The sequence below is a fragment of the Paroedura picta genome, chromosome 4 (assembly GCF_049243985.1).
Source record: "Paroedura picta isolate Pp20150507F chromosome 4, Ppicta_v3.0, whole genome shotgun sequence".
Classification (NCBI taxonomy): domain Eukaryota; kingdom Metazoa; phylum Chordata; class Lepidosauria; order Squamata; family Gekkonidae; genus Paroedura; species Paroedura picta.
In genome coordinates, this window is record NC_135372.1 from 121,518,620 (window position 1) to 121,543,597 (window position 24,978).

Consider the following 24,978-nt stretch of genomic DNA (forward strand, 5'->3'; position numbering starts at 1 on the left):
GTTCAGTCACCCCTGCCACAGCTGCTGTTTTCCGACTCCTGATCACCAGTCTCCTACCATCTTTTTTTTTTTAATAAGATTTTTATTTTTGTTTTCCAAGATTAAAGATAATGAAATACAGGCAATCTACATTGTTAATACAGAAAAAGAAAGGTTATGCTCTTCATTTGATACATTTAGTCCCCCGTTTCAATCCCCTTTTGTAATATTTAAAGATAATACAATGCAAATAATCTACATTATTGATACAGAAAGAAAAAAGATTATGCTCTTCGTTTGATACACTTGATACCCCGTTTCAATCCCCTTTTAACTTATTTTCTTAGGTAGATCAGATAAGGGCCCCATTGTTCTTGAAAAGCCTCTTCTCTTCATTTAAGATTATACCAGTCTCCTACCATCTTGACAAATTTCACCCACCCTTTGTGAGAGCGTCATATGGGTTTTAGCTGAACAGTAAAAGTTAAAACAGTTGAATCCTAAACGGGGTTAGGTCATTATCAGCTCACTGAATTCAATGGGCTGAGAACTGGTATAACTCTGCATAGGATGGCACTAAAAATCTTTGAAGATTATATTGTTATGAATTATTTTTCTAAATGGCTACCTATGGAAGCATCTTTTTTTTTCCTTTAACCAAATTGCATTTAATTAATTAATCTAATCAATGAACTGGTTAAATGTTGCGGCTCTACTTCAGGGGGTGGGGCTGTCGCCATCTTTCTCTCTTTCTCTGCAGCTCCCAGCAATCAGAACCAATATCTCAGACCCAATACATATTTGAAGGAAAAATATGTATTTGTGAGAAAGAGAAAATGTTCAAGAATGCAAGTCAATCACAGTTTTCTTAGAGTTATTTTCACGGAGCAGTTCTATTAGAGCTCTCTCAGCTCCACCTCCTTCACAAGGTGTCTGTTATGGGGAAAAGAAGGGAAAGGTGTTTGTAAGCTACTTTGGGATTCCTTCAAGTAAAAGCAGGGTATAAAACACCCAGCTCTTCTTCTTCCATTCAAGAGACTCAAAGAAAACTCCTCCCTCCCCAGTTCCACAAGGCCTGCAAGATGGAGCTCTTCCACCAGGTATTTGGTGGAAGACTATATTCAGCTTAATTGCTCATAAACTCTGCAGACCTGGAATATCAGCTGGCTGCACCTTAAGGAGCCTTATTTCAGGGGCTATGCAGTCACTAGAAGACTTGCTTGGATCACCCGTAGCAGTTCATCTTTTTGCCATTTCCCAGAAGGATGTAATCCAGCAGCCGCCTGGAGTAGCAGCAACTAGATAAACAAGGGTGTTGTCGATATGAAAGTACTAGGCCATTATAAATATTCCTTTCCTAAGCATTGTAGCATTTTTGCAGACACCTTGTTTGCACCTGCAGACCTCAGCTGCCAGAAATTTAAACTGTGTTACCTGCATGTGTGTAAAAGATTATCTGAAATCAGTGTCAAAGTTCTCATGGATTCCAAAAACCTGTGAATCAGATGAAAATTGTAAGTGACTAAGGTTGACGGGATGGCTTACGTAAACTTTGGATAAGGATCAGAACTTTTAGAATCCTAGATGTTTGGTCAGACTCTGCTTACACATCATTGTTTTAATGTCCCAGCCTATCATTTTGCTTCCTAAAATTTGGTAGCTGTGTGGCAAGCTTATTGAAATAACTTGTGGACCTAGTTCCAGTAGACAGGGTGGTTGTAACTGGGTATATTCATTCATTGTAACTGAGCTTATTCATTCATTTTGGCAATGCAGTTGCTGCAGGCACAAGAAAAGATGGGAGATAGAGATTAGTTATTACAAAGTTGAAGGTGGTGTGTAGTTGTCACCAGTCATGGTTTACATTCTTGGTTGTTCCCTTTTATCAGCCTTTCTCAATTTTTCTACTGTTGAGAAAGCCCTGAAAGGTTCTTCAGGCTTCAAGAAACCCCACAAGTTATGCAATCATGCAGAATATGGCTGGGAAGCATCGCTGTGTACCTGCCCACCTGGGGCCCCTCCCCTTTCCCTGCCCTCCAGGCCCATCACTGGCCATTTTGGGAGAGGGAGGTGGATTGCTATGACCATATTAAGTCATATCACTCAATAAATGTTGAACAAATTTAAAATATATAAAAATAATTAACTCCCACCCATTCAGGAAACCCTTCCAGGGCTGTCAAGAAAGCCTGCCTTATACACAAAGCAATAATACAATCATATTTATTATGAATAAAATTGTGCTTTCTTCCTATTATATCACAAGGCTCACAATAGCCCTGTGAGGAGTAGGGTCTGAGGATATCCAAACTCTGTGTGTGTGTGTGTGTGTGTGTGTGTGTGCGCTTGGGTGCTGTGATTCTACAAGCCAGATAAGGTACAAAATATAGTCCCAAAGAAGAATCAGTTTCTGAGGTCCTCCACTTCCATTTCTATATAAGCAAGTTTCTGGTCCTTACAGGCATGAAGATGTGTTTGAATTTTCGTGCGTAATACTTGCACAGATGCTGGAAGGTAGGTAGTTCTGAGTTTCAAATAATGGAGCTGAGTTGTGCAAAACAGGAGAACACAAAGAATATAATATGAGATATAATGTAAAATGGATCAATTTGTAAAGTGTATATGCTTGGCACAATCCACTTTCATCGTTTTTTACTATTGTGTAGACAGACAATGCTCATGTGACATTCTGACATTTGTGCCAGGACAAACTGGAACTGCCATGATAGGACAGCATGAATTTGCATCTTCCAGGACTCACAACTGGTAGAGCTCCTGCACCAACTGCTAGAGGAAATGGAGCATGACTCCACATGAGAGAGTCGCACATCACTGGTCTGCCCATAGTAAATGGTAGATCATTCAGAGACCCCCATGATGTCTAATAGCCTCTGGAACAACAGTTTCCTGTTGGGATGACCAGCAGAGGGAGTTGGGTGACTCCATTCAATTTGGCCAATGTCCACAGAGCTTAACAAACACTAGAAAGCCAGCATGTTTGCATGTATGGGCTTCAGAAATGGGAAATCAGCACACTTAGTGCAGGTGGGTCCACTGTCGAGTCCTATGTCCATCCAAGCCCTGACTCAGGTACAGATATGCACAGGGGTGTGGAATAAGGTTGGGTCACGCTTACTACTCCCATTCCTGACTTCTATATATATCTGCAAAGAGTCTGTGTGCCCAAGTATATCCTCTATGTGTGATTCACAACCTGGAAAACACAGTCCTAGAATGTATATACAAAGTGGATTTATGTTTGGATGTGCACGCACATGGTACCTTTGAGTACATGGAGGTTCAGGACAGAACTAGAATCATAGAATCATAGAGTTGGAAGGGGCCATACAGGCCATCTAGTCCAACCCCCTGCTCAACGCAGGATCAGCCCTAAGCTTCTTAAAGCATCCAAGAAAAGTGTGTATCCAACCTTTGCTTGAAGACTGCCAGTGAGGGGGAGCTCACCACCTCCTTAGGCAGCCTATTCCACTGCTGAACTACTCTGACTGTGAAAATTTTTTTCCTGATATCTAGCCTATATCGTTGTACTTGAAGTTTAAACCCATTACTGCGTGTCCTCTCCTCCGCAGCCAACAGAAACAGCATCCTGCCCTCCTCCACGTGACAACCTTTCAAATACTTAAATTTGAAACTAGTGGGTGTAGCCTTGATCACCCCCTTTCATGGGTGCCAACATGCATGTGATGCAAAGGACGTATAATCTCAAATGACAGTCATGTACTTTCAGTCTTGTGAGCATGAAACACAGAGGGGAAGCTCATGCAGTGGCTGCTTATCCTGGCTCCAGCTTCCATATGTTCAGAAGAGCAGAGCCCTGTGTGCACATAAGCAGTGTACCCAATAACATGGAAGAACCAACACATATACGTGTGTAGCTTCTATCCATACCTTCCTCTGAACATGCAGTGGATATAATCCTACTCTCACATTTTTTCCATGTACATGCAACCAAACATCTGCCCAGTTGTTATGAACCTACGCACTTTCATAACAAATATGAATGTAGGCGGCAAGCCAGGCTTTGAAAACAACTGTAAAGTATAGAGCTGTTTAAGCTTATGCTTCTTGGATGGCTTGTCGAGACACACACCCAAACGGCAGATCAATACAAGCAGTCTAAAAAGAAAAGGGTTGATTCCGGTTTGGGCCGTAGCAACAACAGGAGTGAAAACTTATGCCAAAGAGCTAACCACTAACAATTCTGTTTACTTGATCATTCACACTGATTCCCATTTTATTTAATAGTTCTGGGATGTACAGCAATCACAATTAATTCAATTGTGGTTGGGAGATAGCGTGAAATTTGCTCATAAATGCTTCTTCTCATCTCTCACGCTGTTCCTAATAATCCAAGACTGAGCTGGAACACGAATACTTAACCTTTAATATATATTTCCTGCTCCCATATATTTCAGTAAAAAGTCTTGAATTTGTTGGCAAGCAGGACAAACAGTGCAGAGCTCTCCAGAGATGCTAAGCACATATAAAAATCCAGATGTTTCCAGTACCAGAAGTTCTTTTCTTTTCTTTGTCCTGCTCTTTCCTGCCAGGCCAAGAGGAAAACACATCTCAATGTGCACATACACACACACACACACACACACACACACATATACTCCAAAAGTGATTTTGAGGCTTGTGTCTTCACAGCAGGTCTTCACAACAAATAAGAAAAAACAAACATCGTCCAAAGCCAGTGTTTTCCTTTTCTGCCATTTGCAACACTGTTCTTGCCAAAATCTACACTTCTACCAATATTCATGTATTTCCTGTTTCGGCCTTGGTCATGTTTATATGACCTTCGAACTCAAAGAACTGGGAGGGGGGTGCGAGCCACTTACAGCTCTTTCCTGCAAGATGTCGTTGTGATGAGTGCTTATTGATTCTGGGAGTACATGTGGCGATGGGAGATAAAGTTGTGTTTGTTGTAAGTCTTGCCGTGGTCAAGGCATCAATGTTATCTCCACTGAGGGTCTGAGGCTGTACTCAGCTTCTGTGCCGAAGAACTGAGGAATTTCCTTTGGTATCTGATTAATCTGTAGGACTTCCCTGCCTTCCTTCCCCTTGTCTTACATCTATATTGCACATAGACCTAGAGGACTCCAGGGACTTTGCCGGACACGCTGATTTATTCATTGTTATATTATTACACTAATTAGGGGCCTCAGCCTTTCCTACACAGCCAGTTCTCGGCACTTGAGAAAATATACAAATTAAAACTGGAAAAGGCAATGCATTGCTCAGCCATTTCTGGTCCTCGGCTCTGCACGATCCCTTGCGCTAGGTAACCACATTGCAATATTCTGTAGAATATAATTCCTATAAATTTCTGGCCTAGGCTAAGTACTACCTGGCCTAAGGATGCAAATTCCCAGTGGGTCCTGTGGATTGACAGTCAATGCCCTCCATGTTTCATGCCCTATGATCAGCAAAAGCAGATTTGTTTTGGTTCCTTGCCATACATATTTGTTTCTGTTTATTTTCCTACAGCATGTGGCATTTCCTTGGCACAAGGTTTCGAGTTTTAGCAGACATATTTTCAATATTTTACAATGAGTTTTTTTTAAACAAATAACAAAATCTTGACCTTCCTTTATGACTTCTCACCCTCTGTTTTGTCCTTAGAACAATCTTGTAAAGTAGATTAGGATGAGAAATGATGACTAGTTTAAAGTGGACAGAATGGGGATTGAATGGGGATCCCCAAACATACTTAAATACAGAATGTATCAAAAGCACAAAGAGGTTGGCTCCAGACATTTTTTTTCACAGTTCTCCAATGAACAAATATGATAACAGACATGGTTCTAGGACAACGAATCTTTTTTAAGTATTATAATCCATTGTAGCGGTTCTCAACTGCCGTAATGCTGCCACCCCAACCATGGGGGCGGTGGGGGTGGTGCATGCCCGTGCACACACAACAATTTTTGATGCAGCGTGGAGGCGGCGGCAGCAGCCGGGGGGAAGCGAGGTGCGTGGAGGCAGGCGGGTGCCAGCAGAAGCCCCCGCAGGAGGACTCAGGTGGAGGCAGCTCTTCCTTCTCAGGCATGCTCACCATCAACAAACAGAGTCTGCTGGTGCACTTTGAGAGCATCCTCAGCGGATCCATGCTGCCCCAGTCCCCTAGTGCTGCCGCAAAGCCCTCCACGTCTCACTCTGCTGCCGCTGCCTACTCGTGCCCAGAGCTCCGCTGTGTGGAGATCTTCTCTGGGCAAGCAGCTGCGGTGTCTGCGCTGCCTGTTGTCCACCCACCCACCCGCTGCCACCTGCCGCAGTCGCCCACCGCCACCACCATAGCGGCCACCAACCTGGTGACCCTGAGGAAGGGGCCAGGCGACCCCAATTTGGGTCCCGACCCCAAGGTTGAGAACCACTGATCTATTGTATATGCAATATGTGTGCGTGAATTTTAAAGCAGTATGTCAATGCAATTTGTTTGTCCTCCTTTGGTATCCTATCAGCACCATTTAAAGCAAAGCATACTGAGATTCTAGACATTCCAATCTTCCTGTTCTCTTCAGTTATAACAAAAGAGATCTTAGTCGTAGGTTTTGCCTTTTGGAACTGTCCATAGAGGGCAAAAGAAGAAGGGGATGATAGAGAATGAGGTGGGTGGATGGAGCCACTGAAGCAGTCGGTGTGAACTTAAATGGACTTCGGGGAATGGTAGAGGACAGGAAGGCCTGGAGGACCATCGTCTATGGGGTTGTGATGGGTCAGACACGAATTCGCACCTAACAACAACTGGTAGGTTACTCATTTGATTTTTGAGTCAAGTTTGCACATATTTGCATAAAAATAAAAATAATGTTCTGATACCAGCTGCAAAATTGTGTGCTTTACACATGATGGTGTGTGTCATAGAAGAGGCAGTGCCCCTTCTGCCTCACAAAAACATGTCATCTGCATTTGTGCAAGTATTTGTCTTAAAGATTATTTGAATTCCCCAAAACAGAGTCTGGCACCCTAGGATACAGTGATTCTGGATGGCCATTATATGTTATTTAGAATATGATAAGATCTTTGTTCTCTCATCCTGCCCTGCCCTGATTCCTCCAGAGCACAAAGATTTATAGCATGATCTAATACCTATTGAAGTCAATGAATTTTTAAAAATCAGACAATTTGAATCTTGGATTAGGCCCTTTGGCATATTTGACAATGTAACTGTGACATATTCTTGGCACTTAATCGTAATGCCAAAATAAGACAAGTCTATCTTTTTCATGGTAAAGTTTATCAGATCAGGATTCTGTTTTTCACTTCCTGTGAAAAAGGCTAGTAGCGAAAAGTTTGCAGCAATTGCACAGGTACAAATTATGCATAAAACTGTCCATTTGACATATGGTTTTATGGTGAGCATTCAAATTGTTTTGAAAGCAAATATGTGACTTCCATGAAGTTTGTTGAGTTCTATGATACTGAGGCCCATTCTGCACCAGGACCAATGTTGCCAATAGTTCCTGAAAGCGGAAATGCTATTTTTAATAGTGCTATCTTGAGTTACGCATACCTTCCTTTGTAGTGGAATCCAGTAGCGTTTCAGTCGTTTCCCGCAGGTTTCCGGTCTTGCCAAAAATTGCTAGAAAGGAAGCAATTTTTTCTGTGCTTTGTTCCGCCCCTGGCCGTCAATCAAATGAACAGCCAATGGGCGGCTGTTATCATGCTCCCGAAAAGCCCCTTTCCCTTTAAGAACAGTTTAAAAAAAAAAGAAAGAAAAACACGTGTTGCAATGAATATGCCTTGATTCCTTGATTCCTTGATTCCTCCTTATGTAGAGACCCATCTAGCTGGCAGCTGGCGTGTGAGCTGCCGATTCTTCGTTGCCACGCTCCCCCGAGTGAAAAAAAAATCCCCCCCCCCGTGCACGGGCGTGATTTTCGGCCGAAAATAAAGGGAACTTGGAAACGGGGCTGTGTTGTGCTTGGTGACAGAGCTTTAAAGCAGCTCTGTGGAGGGACTGTAGCCGGAGAAGCCTCGCTGGGTGAATGAAGCCTCGCCAGTTCGTTGCTTTCTGCTCGCTCAGAGAAAAAAGAAATGGCGATCACTTTGCCGGAAGTTTGAAGGAGAGAGCCAGGGGGAGGGACTTGGCTGGAACCGCAACAATGGGAATGCACAGGTCTTTTTCGCTAATGTTGCAGATTGTTTGCAATAGCTTTTCAGAGGGTGAATCCACTTTTCTGGATTTCCCTTTAAGTGCTACAACGAATCGCTTTTTGCGGATCGGTTTCAGGAGTGTGGCAGATTGTATGCGACGCCGTGCATAACTGCAAATTAGTAGCGTTTACAATTTGGAAGCCTTTTGCAACATTGAAGTTGTGCGGAATGGCCCAGAGATTTGCCAGTGAAAGGCAACAGTAATCAGTATTCCCTTCCCCCCAGCAACCATTTCCAATTCCAACAATGAATTCCTCAAACTGAAGTGGGGAGGGGGAAGACAATACAATTGTCCTCAGTGCCTCTCCCAAGAGCACAAACTTTCCCAGGATCAAAAATGGCTGCCTGGGAGAGGGGAACAAAGGAATGATTTATGATCCTTGCATTTACAAGTTGCAGGCTTCAACCTCATAACTCCTGATTATTTGTATAATAAAAGCTCACTGGGCAGGGACTATACTATTCAGTATTTTTAAGAGAACCTAGCACACTAGTACTTAGCAGCAGGACTGTTATTAATATTAAGACCTTTACTGCATTGGTGTTTTCATTCGTTTTCGTTGCACGTTCCTGTCACTTTTTTTTTCTTCTGCCTTTCACCCCATTTTCCAAGCAGACATGTGTCAGGATTTTATTTTCCTTCTGCATTGATTTTCCACCTTTCAGTGGTGAGTTCATATTCTGCTCACTGTTTCACCGGGTTTAAAAAAGTACTTTTGCCATGATTTTTCCCGTTTCTTCACCCCCAGACAAAGTGAAATCAAAAGCACAAATATTCTTGTCTCTACTCTTTTCCACCACTGGCTTGTCCTGCACTCCTCTAACACCCATATTGAGATTGGTCCTCCCACTATGTATCTTCCACCTCTCCTCCTCCCCTCATGGTTGTACCATCTCCACTGGTTTCCCAGTTTTCCATCTTTTAAACATTTCTTTTTACATTGGGCTATAGGTCTAGTGAAAAGGCATATGGAATGCTAATGAATTGCTTTAACATGCTGTAACCGACCCTGAGCTAACAGGAAGGGCAGGAAACAAGACTATTATTAACATTATTAAGCTTCTATCACTTAAGTTTAAAAAGATATGTGCCCTCTCTTGAGAATCTGATTATCATTTTTCTGTTTTGACTTTCAATGCAATTTGGAAAGCATCAGGCTGAAGATCAAAAGGTTCCAGGTTTGGTGACTAACTTTCTTCCCCTTTTGTTGTTGCAGAATTACAACTGATCTCAAGACATCAGAGATCTGTCCCCTAGGAGAAAATTATTGCGTTGGAAGGTGTACTCTACGGGTAGTCAACCCGTGGTCCTCCAGATGTCCATGGACTACAATTCCCATGAGCCCCTGCCAGCAAACACTGGCAGGGGCTCATGGGAATTGTAGTCCATGAACATCTGGAGCAGGGGTAGTCAACCTGTGGTCCTCCAGATGTTCATGAACTACAATTCCCATGAGCCCCTGCCAGTGTTTGCTGGCAGGGGTTCATGGGAATTGTAGTCCATGGACATCTGGAGGACCACAGGTTGACTACCCCTGCTCTATGGCATTATATTCAGCTGAGGCCTCTTGACATGAGGAAGGTCTACTTTAGATTGAGCTACAGCCCTTTTCATGTATAGCAAGTTTGAGGTCCTTTTATCTGCAGGGAGTTAAAAGCAAGGTTTAAATGGTTTATCACCATGACTTTTGTAGGGAGCAGAAAGCAGGGTCCTTTAAACCCCTGTTTTCTGCTCCCCGGGGAAAGAGCAGAAAACATGCTGGTTTAAATGTTTTGAAGCCATTTAAAACAAACATCAGAGTAATGAAGAGCTCCTAGCCACTCAGCTGTTTCTCATGAAGAGCAGAAAGCTGGAGTAAACCATTACAAGCCACAACAAATTGTGCCATATTTGGGAAAGTTCATTGTAATTCTTCAGTTTGTGAACCACAAATGGGCCAAAATTCATGACAAAATACATCCTTATTCACTTCTGGCATTTTCCTCCCCTGTCAGGAAATCCGGGAGGTGAATGATTACAAAACTGCAATATCCAATGAGCAGTAGATTCTAGCTTATTGTCATGTGATTAATTCAGAAGACTCTCAAAGATATATTACCAAATCATCTATTAGTCTAATTGGCAGCATGCACCATTACTCCTATTGTGCATTAGAGGCCACTGCAGCCAGCTAAACCTCAAAGAATGGGAGAAGCCAGGGAGGCTAGTTAGGGCTAGTGAATGGTTGCATAATCAACCCAAAAGGAAGTGATTACCAATCTCAGACAGCGGATACAAACTCGCAGCCATGGTGTGCAGCCAGTATGCGCAGTCTTTTGCCAGGGCTACCACATGCACCGGTGGTAACATGAATCAGTGCAAACTAATTTATTGTGCCCACTGGCAACTTGGCGGAATGTATGGACGGAAGCTATACAAGAAACATGAACTGTAGTTTGCCAGTGATAAGGAGACCTCTTAAACACTTATTGATGGATTGATTACACACATAACCTTCTGTTCTCCAACAAGCTCTAAGCAGGAGTCAGGATTGCCAGGTGCTCTCAATCAGTTTAATAGATCGAGCATGAGAACTTCATTGGGTTCTCTTAAGATGTCCTGGTGCAAGCTTGCAACATAGCCTATCTCACCAATCATAGAATAACAGAATCATAGAGTTGGAAGGGGCCATACAGGCCATCTAGTCCAACCCCCTGCTCAACGCAGGATCAGCCCAAGGCATCCTAAAGCATCCAAGAAAAGTGTGTATCCAACCTTTGCTTGAAGACTGCCAGTGAGTTCCAAACAGGAACTCATTTAATAGAATACAGTTCTGAATAGCAATTGGTGTAGTGGTTAGAGTGTCAGGAATTTAGATTCAGATCCCTCCCCTGTCATGAATCCCATGAGGTGGCCTTGGGCCAGTCCTTCTCTCTGTTTTATCTGCCTCACAGAGTTGTTGAAGACACTAAAATGAAGGCAGAAACCTCATGCATGCCACCCTCAGCTCCTTGGAAGAAGGAAAAGAGAAAAAATTACTACACAGGTAGGCAATTTCTGTCTACCTTGTTCCTAAAGCAAATAGTTAAAATGTGATTTTATTCCTACTCCGTTGTCTGGTGATAAAAAAAAAAAGTGTATGAAGGAAGTCTTTGCTTCCATGGGCATAACCTGCTACTTAACTTTGTAGTAGGATTGGTCTGGCCCTGGAGTCCTCAAGCAGCCGATTATCATGCATCAGCTTCCAGAAATATCAGCTGTTCCAGTGCCTCTGTCAGGAGTGGTTTAAGGATTTGCAGGGCCTGTAGCACCAGAACCAGTTTCAGGATTTGCAGGGCCCTAGCAGAGTACACGAAGAATGGTAGAGGACAGGAAAGCCTGGAGGATCATTGTCCATGGGGTCGCGATGGGTCGGACACGACTTCGCACCTAACAACAACAAGCAGAGTACAATTGCAAGAGGAAAAGCCAGACTGAGGGTGGAGCCCACCCCCCCAGTTGAAAGAAGTGTCACTCCTTAAAGAGGGAAAACGGGGAGGAGAGATGCTACAGCTCTGTTCCATCAGGAGACAGGCCTAGTGAAGGACCCTCGAAGCACAGGGTCGGTAGCATGTGCTAAGTGGATAAATCAGCCCTGGCATCTGTTCCTACGGAAGCAGCACTGTAGTCATTTTGATCATTTTCAGGGGAGGGCTTGTTCTTGAGCTGATGTCCTCAGCTCCAGAACTTTCTCTCAGACACTTCCCACCCTTTATATGAATCTATCCAGCTATAAAACAGACAATGTAATATAGTGGTTAGGGTGTAGGGTTAGGATCTGTTTGAAACCCTCCTCGGCCATAAAAGATTGTTCACTTCCTTGAGTAAACTTAGATCAATCAATCTCAACTATCTCAGAGGGCTTTCAAGAGGGTAAAAGGAGGGGAGAACAATCTTGAAAGCTGCTTTGGGTAGTCATTAGGTATAAAACTAGGATATAAATATATAACTTTATTTTTAATCCTTTCAGTTTTTTTACTTCTCAGCTAAGAATAAATGTCATTGGAGTTTAGGATGCCTAGCATTTATATTTGTGGGGGATCGCAAGGGACATAAAATGTTCTTATTTTGCAAGAAAGGAAGAGAAGGGGGCAACACAATGAGCAAAATGTGAACAGATAATTAAAATGCAGTTGTATTGTAATCCTTAATAGGAACAACACTATGTCTTTGTGTACAATTAACTCTGGGCTCTGGTTCATGATGCATATTCAAGCTTGTAGAAGCCCTGACCTCAATACTGAACACTCAACAGAGATCTTACAGATTTGGCTTTCAAAAAAAAAACCCTTACAGAACAGGAAGCAAACAAGGGCCATTCCACACGGCTTAAATGTAGCCAAAGTCTTACCTTCCGTGAACCCTATTAATTTAATGTTCCACATGACATCGTGAGCAAACCGCAAAACTCCCGCCAAATTCCTGCAACAATTGGAATTTTATAGCGCTTAGGGGGAAATCCAGAAAAGTGGATTCCTGCTGAAAAAACCGCTACACTTCTGAGCATAAGCTGCAACACATCAGCGAAAGACATGTATGTTCTCAAAATAGCAGTAGAAGAATGTCCCTCCCTTGCTCTTGCCCCCGAGCTTCCGGAGACGCGATCGCCATTTTTTTTTCCCTTAGACTGGCAAAAGCAATGAATGAGCGAGGCTTCTCCGGCTAAAGTCCCTCCACAGAAGAGCTTAACAGTAAAACAAATCTCCCTACTGCAAGTGTCTTTAAAGTTTCCAAGCACAATACAGCCCCTTGTTCGACACTGCCTGTAATTTCGGCCACAAATCGCGCCCATCGGGGGGGGAGGGGAGGATTTTTTTTTTTGCTTGAAGAGGGTGTAAACGATTAAGCGCCAGCTTAAAAAGGTCTTTCTGAGACAATGATTGAACAAATATTCGTTGCAACTGGTGTGTTTGGGTTTTTAAAGGGAAAGGGGCTTTTTGGGAGCACGAACACAACAGTTCATTGGCCGTTCTGTTGGATTGACGGCCAGGGGCGGGAAAAAGTGCAGAAAAATATCGCTTCCTTTGTTGCGATTCCAGCAAGACCGGAAACCTGTGGGGAATTAATAGACCGCTACTGGGACTTCAATATTCCACTAGAATTAAAGGTATGCGGAATGACGAAATTCCACTATTAAATATAGCGTTTCTGTATACTGAAAACATTTAGCAACATTGGTCCTTGTGCGGAAAGGCCCCAAGTGTCCTCCCCACACACAAACATACAAATAACTAGTGATTATTCTCAATCTCAGTTCTGATAGCCCATAAATGAGGAAAATGATAGAAGATAAAGACAAGGACAAAAAGCAGCTGACATTAAAAGGTCATTCCTTTTTAGGAATTCCTAATGGTCTTTTGAAATGAGCCTCTTGTGGCGCAGAGTGGTAAGGCAGCCGTCTGAAAGCTTTGCCCATGAGGCTGGGAGTTCAATCCCAGCAGCCGGCTCAAGGTTGACTCAGCCTTCCATCCTTCCGAGGTCGGTAAGATGAGTACCCAGCTTGCTGGGGGGTAAACGGTAATGACTGGGGAAGGCACTGGCAAACCACCCCGTATTGAGTCTGCCATGAAAACGCTGGAGGGCGTCACCCCAAGGGTCAGACATGACTCGGTGCTTGCACAGGGGATACCTTTACCTTTACCTAATGGTCTTTTGGAGTTTATTTAGTGGCCTGACATGGCAGCCTGCCTTTTCTGTCTCTTCCTCCTCTCCTTGTTATCCAAATAATTAATTCCAAGGGCCACATTGCATATTGTCTATGAAAGATCATTCTTTTTACTATTATTTTAATATTTTTGGTTGCTATCCAGGCAGACAAAACCAAATGATTGTTGCAAGGAACAACTGACAAGGGAACATGGATGGCTATTCATTAAATAATTACTACTTCAGAGTGGGGGAGGGGGGAGAGTTACAGCTCTTGATGGGGAAAAAAAGTCCTAGTACAAAAATCAAATCATCTCTTGGGGGGGGGGTGGCTCTTTCTTGGAAAAGACAGTTCCACAGAACATCAATCAGTTTGACAAGCAATTATCTGCTTAGTTTAAGATGAAGATGCTGTTTGTGAGAAGAGCACCTCAGAAAGGATTCATTTGGCAACTGGTGGAGGACAGGGTGCATCTTCACCAAAGGGGCTCTTACATACCTGAGACTGTACAGCACCAAAGCCATTGGACTTTCTACCCAAAGGGAATATTCTTTCTGGCCTGCCTTCTTCCACAGCAACCAACACCAAAACAGAACAGAATTTTAAAGAACACCAGCAAGACCAGGTGTGAGCCTTGCTAGGCTGTAACCAGCCCCAACCAGCAAATGACAGAACAAGCAGGGGGAAATAGAATTGAAGCAATGGCTTTTTTCTTAAGTGACCACGTTAATATAACTATATAATGCAGCAAGGGAAAGTCAACAACTTTACAACTCCCCATGACATCTTTATTTGTTTGTGTCTGTCTTTCTTCGTGAAAGGAATGTGTGGATTCAGTCTACGCATGCAGAAGAATTATGTGTTAATTTATTCATCAAAATGTTTCAGCCTTGCTTTTCAATGGTGCATGCCACAAAGCAGTGGAGAAGAGTTTAATAACAATTAAAAGCCACAGAGTATACATAAAAATACAAAATATCAAGTATCATGCAGAAAGTGTGTCAGAGAGATTTTCTGGGTGTGTACTACTTGGAAGCGCAGGGAGAGATTTATATATTTTAACATTTTGTTGTCTATTGTGGGGGCAGTTAAACCCTCCCAACAGATAGAAACTATTACACCAAGGAGAAAGCAAGACTGCAGCTCCTTTATTAGCATGTGTATTGTCAATAGTTTCTTGTTGATAGTCTAATGGTCTTTGGCCGGGAGGGGGTGATTTCCATAATGTGCATACTTTGCTCAGTCAGTTGGGCAAGCAGGAAGTAGAAGATAAAGTTCTAGTCCAGCTCAAACCAGGTGGAAATCTGCCCTGGCTTTTCTAGGCAAGGGAAAGAAAGTTAGACAGGAGAAAGAAAGCCAAACAAGATGGAGACCGGGCCAGGCTTCCTGGGTCTACTGAGGGGCCCTAGTCAGTCTCTGCCCAGCTGGTTCCTGTGTGTACCAACCTGCTCAGAGTCCAGTCATGGGCTTCTATGCGTGAAGGTTGTCTCTGTGTGAGGTATCCTTCCATTATGGGCCACCTTTATGGCAACAGTAAGGGAACACAGATAAATCCACATCTCCTTCTTTGCCATGGGCCTCATTGGGGCCTATGTCAGATCTGGGCCATGCATCTGAGGAAGAATTGGGCTCCTCCCCACCTATGCCTGAGTAAAGCATCCAGGAAGGAAAAAGAAATGCCTTAGGTGGCATTTTTTTTAGAATGTGGTATTATGTTGTTATGCAATACCACATTCTTAAAAAAAAAAATAAAGGTCCATGCTGCCTCAGGGCATTGCAGAACCTCACTGCTGTGGCTGCTGTGAGGGATCATACAACCAGAGTGGACGGGGTGCATTGGGACAAATGCTATAATGTGCAGAGCCAGGAAGAGGTGGGGCAACCTGCCCCCAGCCAAAAACCAGGCGGTGGCAAGGCGCAACACCACCCATGCAGCAAAGGTCTGAGTGAGGGAAGCAAAAATTGTTTCTTTATCAAATTTGTACTTTACACATAGAGATGACTAGCCCTTGAAGAGATGCACAGAGACACTTTCCAGGAAAACAAATGAACACCAAAAGCTTCTCCTGTGTATCACAGAAAAGAGTAATTGTGTCTTCTTATAGGAGAAGGGCATCGTCACATTCTAATAATCTATCAGACAAGCTATTATGATTAAACTTTCCACACAGGGAGATGATGTGCCCAAGAACTGATCACTTGGAGGAGATTGGAACTCTGCCTGAGATTTCATTGTGATCCTGTGGGCAGGCCACGGCTTTTGAATGGCGCCTAGTATAGGTGCACTGTAAATAATAAATGACGACGATCAATTGCCGCAGAGAATGGCTCTTTGCCCATGCTAATCTGGTGGGGTGCAGGCGCCAACTGATTGACAAAGTGGAACATTTTTGTGAACCATCTTGAAAGAGCTCTACAGTGCTGGGAATGTTAAACGTGCCATCCTACCAGTGATAGTTCCTCCTCCACATAGCCAAAGGACCATAGAGAGGAGACCACTGTATGCAATAATTTCAGCAAGCCATTGCATGACCCAATATCACTTTGATGTTGTTCTGTGTCCACCTGAAGCCAGTTTTCTGACTGCCTGCTAGATGCTTAGGCAAAAAGGGCTCGTCTGAACATGCATTGATAAATAAGGTGCATTTGTAATTTCTTTGTTACAGATTGTGGCTGTTTTTATGAAATCTACAAGCTAATCTTCTTGATCTCCAGAGTCAACGGTGCAGGACCATGATCACATCAGCAGTGGGAGAAGGTGCATGTCTGGTAATGGACAACACTGAAGCCTCAGAATTTTTAAATTTTCAGAGAGACAACAATGAGCCCCATGGAGCCATTGGAAAGCATAATATAGCAACATAACTAATGCTAAGGAAATCTGTATCTTGCTAATGCCTAGGTGAAAAAGTTCCCAGGAATCCAAAATATGAGTTCCATCATGCAAGAAAGAACAGCCTGTCTAACAATGAACATTAGTCCTAACACAGAGGTCCCCAATGTGTTACCTATGAGGACAATGCACCTGCTAACATCTTTCCTGGTGCCCACCATGTATTTTAGAAAGTAGACAGGTCCAGGTGGGGCTATTGGCCATTGGGGGTTTCATTGGCTATGCAGATTTGGTAGAAGCTTCCACTCATAACACAGTCCCTTCATGGTATAACTGATGGTAAACTGTGGCAGCCATTTTGTGAAAGGGTTCCCCTCTTATGGCAGCCATTTTGTGGCTGACCCACCCCACTGTGTTAGAATTCCAAAGGTGCCCATAAATTCATAAGCGTTGAAGATTCCTGACTTACTGGAGCCTCCATGTTCAGAGGCAGTATAACTTTGAATACCAGTACAGGGAAAAACAGCAAGGGAAGGTTTTGGCTTCTTTGTCCTGTTTGTAGGCCATTGGGAGTATCTAACTGGACTCAGTGTAAATCAGAATGCTGGATTAGACGAGCTACTGGTTTGACTCAGTATGGTTACTCCTACATTCTAACAAGAAATTGGGGTGGATTTTTCAAAGCATTCCTATCCCTACTTCCTCTTATCACAACCTTGCCTGGTGACCAATGGAAGGAGAGCAAAACTGCATGCAGCTGAAACAGCATTTTGTAGTATTCCAGATCTCATATACAGAGAGAGCACATAGGCTTTGTGCATACAGTAGGGTTTTCAAATCCAAGTTGGGAAACTCCTGGAAATTTGGGAAGTGGAGCCTGGGGAGAACAGGGACTTCAGGGTACAAAGCCATAGAGTCCACACTCCAAAGCATCCATTTTCTCCAGGGTATCTGATCAATTTTGTCTAGAGATGGGATCCTCAGGTCCCACCTGGAGGCTGGCATCCCTAGCATACAGTCATAGACAATACATGAGATGGAGGGACAGTGGATGTGATCATGTTTCTCCTCTGCCCTCTTGTACATGGCTGGAAGACCATTTGGAAAAGCCGTTCTGCAACATAGGCATATCAGAACAAGCTATCAGCACTTTTTATGTCTCTGTTGCCCTTTTCCTTTGTTATCTTTATCCACTGCAGACTTCCAACGGGACACATTTCATATTTATATTTGTTGTGGGGATACCACCTTAAATTCAGGAGCTCTATAAATAAATTATTCATCAAAAGAAGAACAGCAAAGTGCTTTGGCAAGAATCCTTCTCCCACCCTGTTAAGACACAACCCTCATTCATGTTATCCAAGATTACTGATTCCTGTGGGCTTAGAAGTGTATAACACTGATTAGGATTGCACTGTGGATATGGTTTCTACTAGAAGTTGCTGAGCTGAAAATATACATAGCAATGACCGGTTTGAGTCAGTACAGAAGCTTGAAACTGCTTTACACTGAACCAGGCCCTAGGTCCATCAAGGACAACCTTGTCTACCCAGATGGAAAGTGGCAGAAGTGTTCTTTTACCTTACCTACTGCCTGATCCTTTTAGCTGGAGATGCCAGGGAGTGGACCTGGAACCTTCTGTATGCCAAGCAGATGCTCTGCTGCCGAGCCACAGCCCCTCCCTTCCTAGAATGGAAATACAAATCCAGGGTTGCTGGTATAAACCAGGGGTAGTCAAACTGCAGCCCTTCAGATGTCCATGGACTAGAATTCCCCTGAGCCCTGCCAGCAAATTTGCTGGCAGGGGGCTCATGGGAATTGTAGTCCATGGACATCTGGAGGGCTGCAGTTTGACTTCCCCTGGTATAAACAAACCCCCTCTCTGAAACAATCTTATTGTTGTTGCTTCTGCTTTTCAGTTTGCATGCTTGCTGTGAAAGCAGCATGCCTCCTCTTTCCCTTCATTCCACTGACTTGGTTAAATAATTGTATTTTCCTTCCAATCAGATCTTTGAATGGGAGGAGCAGAGATGACTCTAGCTAATCACCTTTGAAGACAAGCTGCAGACAAGTTCATCCTCCCTCCTGGCTTTATATGGGACTGGAGGCAGCTTGTTCAGGGGCCTGTAGAATTCAAATTCTTCTTGGTCCAGTTTGCTTGACAGGTGGGGTTATTGAAAGGACAGATATCGTCCATTCCACCACAATTTTGGTGTGATTTGGTTGAAAAAAAGTCACACCAGTCTCCCTGAAAGTCTTCCAAAGTTAATAATGACAGAGTAAGGGGAAGTTGGTGGTGGGGGTGGTTTTTTGAAGGAAGGGATGTACTAATGGCGAGAATGCCTACTGGGAATAATTGGACAGGTCTTCTGCTTGAAGACTGGGAACAGACTTGCATGGGCTCCACATTACAGCACACAAACATTACAATAAAAGTCCAACAGTTACAAGAAATGATTACATTTCTCGTTCCTGGTATTTCACTGCACAATCTGATTCAATTTTGCTTCTCTCTTATGAGAATTAAACCTGTCATTCTCAATTTTCAGACCATGTTCTATTTCCTTGCACCAATTTTCCCCCATTTAATGTATGCATTTTTCAGTGTTGCTGGCTTATAAGCCTGCCAGTTAAGCTCTTCATCCCAAACTCTGTTTTCTATGTTCCTGCCTGCAGAGACAAGGTGGCTTACGACCAAGACAGGGCTTTTTCAGTGATGGCACCTCAACTTTGAGGCTCACCTGGCATCTAACTTCCTGTTCTTTAAGTGGTAGGTCCACAACACGCCTTTTTACGTAAGCTTTCAACTGAGGGGAATCCATTGTTTTGTTTTTTTTTTAATTATCTGCTTCTAGCCTGAGAACTATTGTATGAATATCATTTTACGCTACTTGGTGTTGTTTTATGAAGCTTCCTTTAATGGGATCGTTTTTCGTACTGTAGGTTTAGTTCTATCACGTTAACATGTAAGTTGCCTCAAGCCTGTCTTTGGTGAGATAGCATAAATGCATTTGCTGTGCAACTTGCATCTAGAATACAAAGTTACCCACAAAAAAGTGGAAAGTGGAGAACCAAAACCTTTAGATGGCGCTCTGCCATCCCCTCTGGCTAGTAATCCTGGGTCCAAAGAAGCCTGCTTAAGCAGGGACAGAGCCTTCTCTGTCCTGGCCCCCACCTGGTGGAATGAGCTCCCAGAGGAGATCAGGGCCCTCATGGACCTAAAACAGTTCAGCGAGGCCTGCAAAAGGGAGCTCTTCCACCAGGCATTTGCTTGAGGTCGACCGGAACCAGCAACACTTGCTAGGCCCCCGAACCTCCCTCCCAGGAATCCGTGAACCTGAACTGAACCATGAACCTGTTTGATTGTTACCCTGTTAAATTGTTATTCTCTGTTGTTGTTATTATTACCATTGCTGTATTTGATGTATTGCGAGTTTGATGTATTGTTATCTTACGTTCCATGTGAACTGCCCTGAACCTCAAGGGAGGGCGGTATACAAATGAAATAAAGAAAAGAATAAATAAATAATAATAAATAAGCACGAAAAGAGAGAAAAGAAGGAGCATTCATTGAGATGCAACTGTAGAATGAAGGGAAGCAAGGAACGGTTTAATGTGTCATCCAAGTGCATTAGCCTGATCTGCCCGTCGATGATCTACAGGCATAAACCATCAGCACAGGCTGCCTCTTGCATCTGAGATGGGCTTGCTCCTGTGTAATTATATTCTTTGCCTTTGTCTGAATGGATTCTGTTTTTTCTGACGTCGCCTGTGTGACTAAGCTGGTGTTGGACAGGACCGTTATTCCCAAGCTAAGTTCCCAAGCTTCTTGTTTTGACAATGAAATCATTAAGCTTTCAAAAAAGGAGAACACACTGGACAATTTGCCAAGTTTGTGTCAGGTTTTATCTGGTGATCTCGTCATAATCCCGTAAATAACATATCGGGAACATCAAACATAAGACTTAAATCCTAGTGAGATCTGGGTTAAAAAACAGACCTAAAAAACAGCAGCAGAATTTGAAAGCCTGCCATGTTAAGAGCCAGATTTAAACATTCTGTGAAACTCCATGTGCAGGGATTCATAGAAGGTCTTGTGGCTACTTCCTCTCTCCCTCAGCTTTTCCTCTAGACATTTTGGGCTTGCAGTTGTAGCACAATTCAGCCTTTTGACATCAGGAAGTAAATTAGGTGTATTGTAGTAGAATTCACTAAAGAGCCCATCAAATGCTCTTGTTGGGCTCAAAGATTCAATTGGGAGTTTTGAGTTGACACAAATGAGTCACAATTGTCATTGAACCAGCCCTATTTATGGCTCTTTCTCTTATAGGGCTGCCCAAGCAAAGTAAAAGAAGTCAACTCAAAATGTATCCAATAGTTATGGAGAAGTTTGGGAGTTGTAGGGTAAAGGGCTGTTTTTGTTTTGTTTTTTAGCCCCCCCCCCAAAAAAAAAAAACCCTTGTTCTGTACCTGTAGTAAACTTTCTGTCCTACTCTAAATGGTAGTTGTTTTAAAATAACTCCCAAAGTTACTTTCAGAGAGACAGTATGGTGTAGTGATGTAGTGACAATCTAGGATCTGGGAGGCCAAAGTTAATTGAGTTCTCATTCTGCCATAGAATCTTGCTGGGTGACCTTGGCCCAGTCACTCTCATTCTAATCTACTTCACAGGCTTACTGTTGTCAGGATCAAGTAGAGAAAAGAAAAATGAGATAATGAAATGCTTCGAGTCCCCATTGGGGAGAAAACAAAGATAAATATGAAAATTGTACTTGATAACTGATTACTAGTTGTAGAAGGAGCAGTAAAATCTGGCCATGCCACATGTGTGATAACAATATTACAGTATACCACATAGTTAACTTCATTTGCACAGAGATGGCTCCATATCAGATTTAACAAATGGGAAACCCATATGAGCAACCAACAGGGTTGCCAGCCTCCTGGTGAGGACTGGAGTTCTCATGGAATTAGAATTTATCACAAAGAACAGTTCTCTAGAGGAAAGGGCAGCTTTGGAGAATGGACCCTTTGAAGTCCTTCCCCTTCCCAAGCACTACCCTCCTGAGGCTGTACCCCTAAACATCCCAGAGTTGGCAACCCCAGCAGCCAAGTATTGCTGTAACAGAGGGTGATATGTATGCATATAGGGTTGCCGATAGAGTCATTATGGCAGATCTTCTACTAGCAACTCTTACTTCTCAATACCACTCTTTTGGGTGGTGGGATAATTTTTTTTAATCACTAACATCACATCATAACATCACTTCTAGTTTACCCTGGAAGTGACATCACATCCCATTCAATGATGATACCCCCCCTATGTCCCTACCCCTCTATTTCCTGCTAGATGCCAGCAACCCTAATTATGAAGCCTGGCTATGAGATGCAGGGGGTGGGAGTTGCCCCCCACATCTTAGTACAACTCATCTTTCAAACACATATTGAACATACTTGATTTCTGAGCTTGGCTGTTTCATGATAAGGATGGATGCTGAGCCACTCACAAAACCAGAATCCAGACACTTCTACTGCAAAACATGGAAAACCTGCAGTGAGCCAAAAGGAGCAAGGCATATCAGGGGGAGACAGGTGGATCATCTTGGCTGGGCCCAGCATTGCTAGTGGTTTGGAAAGTCCTGGGAAGCTGGGGGGGGGGGGGGGGCTGAGAAGAGTAGAGTTTGGAGAGGGGAAGGAAGTGAGCACGAATATGATACCATAGATTCTACCCTTCAGAGGAACTGATCTCTGTAGTCTGGAGTTTTCTTGAAAGACTTTGATCCCTATCTAAAGAACCCTCTCCCCAGTGTCAGTCTTTCAAGGAAGCAACTGAACAGAACCAAAAACATTGCCTGTCTTTAAAGGGGAAATTGCCCATTTAAATGAGACCCATCTACAGGGCTGCCTCTGTGTGAAACCTGACGTTCCTCCTCTCTTGGCAAAGGACTGGGAAAAGGATCAGATTTTACATCCTGATGCCGCAACTACTGCAGCGGAGCCAATATGCAGCATTATGCAGAACCAATCAACCCCTCTCTTGCCAGGTAAATGTTTTCACTTCTTATTCAATCCCACCCCAACAAAAATGGTTACCAAAATAGTGAATGATTGAACTCCACAGTTGCTGTGGCTTGCTCCCCTTAAACTGGCAGCAACAACGCAAAAGCAAATAAAGCAAAAGGCACCATACAATTGGTTCCCCCCTTTCTGCAATTTACAATTTTCCAAGGGAGGGAGAGGGTTGCACAGTATCTTATGTTGCTTGCCACCTTTTTCAAGCAGCCCCCCCACACACACACACACAGACATACACACCGCACATACACCACACATACACATGCACTGAGTGGCCAGCATTTTCCTAAGTGGAGATATCACATTTTTTCAGCAACACCAAAAGCTCTTCCTGAAAAAGCATCCCACACCCCAAAATGCAAAAAGAGGAAAGGGTCTAATTAACAATTGGTTTGAAGAAAAATTGTTTCTCTGAAGCTACCATGAGAAGAAGCAAACATTTATTTATTTATTTATTTATTTTCATATGAAAATAGAAATCTTAGTCGAAGAACTCAGGGCGACTCATAACAACAAATAGGGGGGAAAACGTACTTCCTTTTCATTCTTCCCAGTATCTATATTTCACTTTTCCTTATGGCTCAAAGCAGCGAACAAAACACAATTTTAAAAATACAGAATAAAGTAAAATCCCCATTCTCCCCTGCTCCCCCCCCCCCACCTTTGCAGTTAGGTCAACCACCTGTTCTTTATTTCAAGAAACTGTTCCTTATCTTGCACTAATGGAAATTCTCACAGTAACAAAAAGAATTTACAGGTTGGTGTATTCTAGCCAAGTATCATTAAGGTTCTGACACACTGGTGGCATCATTTTCTTATGGGCTCTAAATATGCCCATCAGTTTGGAGCGCTCTGCACAAACCACATTTGCATTCTTAATAATTTTGCCTTCATGCGGCTACAAACTCTATTACTTGAAAACGTTTTTCTCCCAATAGAAAAGATGTATTGGAAAATATTTTAAAGAGTTCTGAAGTCCAACTGGATTCAGACCGGTTTGCATTTGTTTCTGTGACTTAAAATACATTGCCTTGATTCTCACACTCCAGCGCATTCTCCACATGGATTCTGAACTGTCCATCTGGGGGCTGTGTTTCCTCTGCCTCGTGTCCCACCCACCACTTCTTCTGCATTTTGTTTGCTTCCTTCAGCCCATTGTCAGCGTTTATCCCAGCTAGTGACCCCTTATTATTAGCGCTGTCACCCCTGTCCTTGAACTCATGCTTCATCCATGCAGCCTTGAGTTCAGCTCACAAAAGCATTTTCCACACAAGACAATGCTGGGCTTATTTGTGGAGAGTTAATGACAGGGAGTAAGTGCCAAATATTCCTAGGAGGGGGAAAAAGATGTCAATTAACCAGATCACTGAAAGAGCAAGAAAGAAAGAGCCCGCTGCCCCCAGAAAGAGCCCAAAGCCGCCTCTTTTGTATTTAGCTCTGAGGGGAACGCACCACTACATTCAGTTCATATAACCTAGCACATCTTTGAAGGAACCTCGGTCAAATAAAACATGGAAATTATAGCTGAGCACTGGGGTAGTAAATACTGGCATCGGAGTACACCAAAACTAGCTGACGCATCACTCTCAGAATGTGTGGGCTTGGGACAGACAAGTTTCCTTAAGCCCCACATGACAACTTTCACAGTAGTGGTTCCCCATTTGTTTCTTCTGCCAATACTCGGAGCATTTCTGCACAGTTAAAAACAGTGTTACACCAGCTGAGTGGCAGAACGCTGCATATAATCGAGCCTCCCGGCCCCTCCTCACCTTTCCTGCTCTCTCGCTCTCCTCTGCCGCCATTTAGCGTTTCTCCCCCTCCACAAGTGCTGCTGGAAATGGCGGAAGAGAGCAATGCAATTTATACCTGACTCCCTTGCCCCTGCCAATGAAGCCAGGCAGCCAATCCCCTTTCTCCATGCTTTGAAGGGCCCCCCGCAATGCCCACTGATTTTTTTAAATCAGCAGTTCTCTGTTGAAATGCCTATGCATCTAATCATGATGCATAGAGCGTCTTTATTGCCACCGCTTATGGAATCGCTATGCTTGCTTCTTTTAAAAATAAATCTCATTCCTGATTTGGGGGGGGGGAGCTTGGAGAGGCATGCTTTGTGCTACAACTTTTTTGGGGGAAATGTTGCTTTTGCCTGCACGACTGAATGCCTATTCATTGCTCCAGGGAGTTCAGTTAAAAAAAAACTCTCTTCTGCTGCCACTGCCTCCCCCCTCCTGCACAAACACACGC

The 24,978-nt window shown here is 43.4% G+C and overlaps 1 long non-coding RNA gene across 1 annotated transcript in view; it reads right to left on the reverse strand.

Moving 5' to 3' along the window:
* LOC143836869 (uncharacterized) overlaps positions 1 to 24,560 on the reverse strand; it is a 28,221-nt gene extending 3,661 nt beyond the window's left edge. Inside the window, exon 1 of the long non-coding RNA XR_013230804.1 lies at positions 24,504 to 24,560. This is a non-coding gene — a long non-coding RNA (uncharacterized LOC143836869). The remainder of the gene's footprint in view (positions 1 to 24,503) is intronic.
* Positions 24,561 to 24,978: the final 418 nt, after the last annotated feature.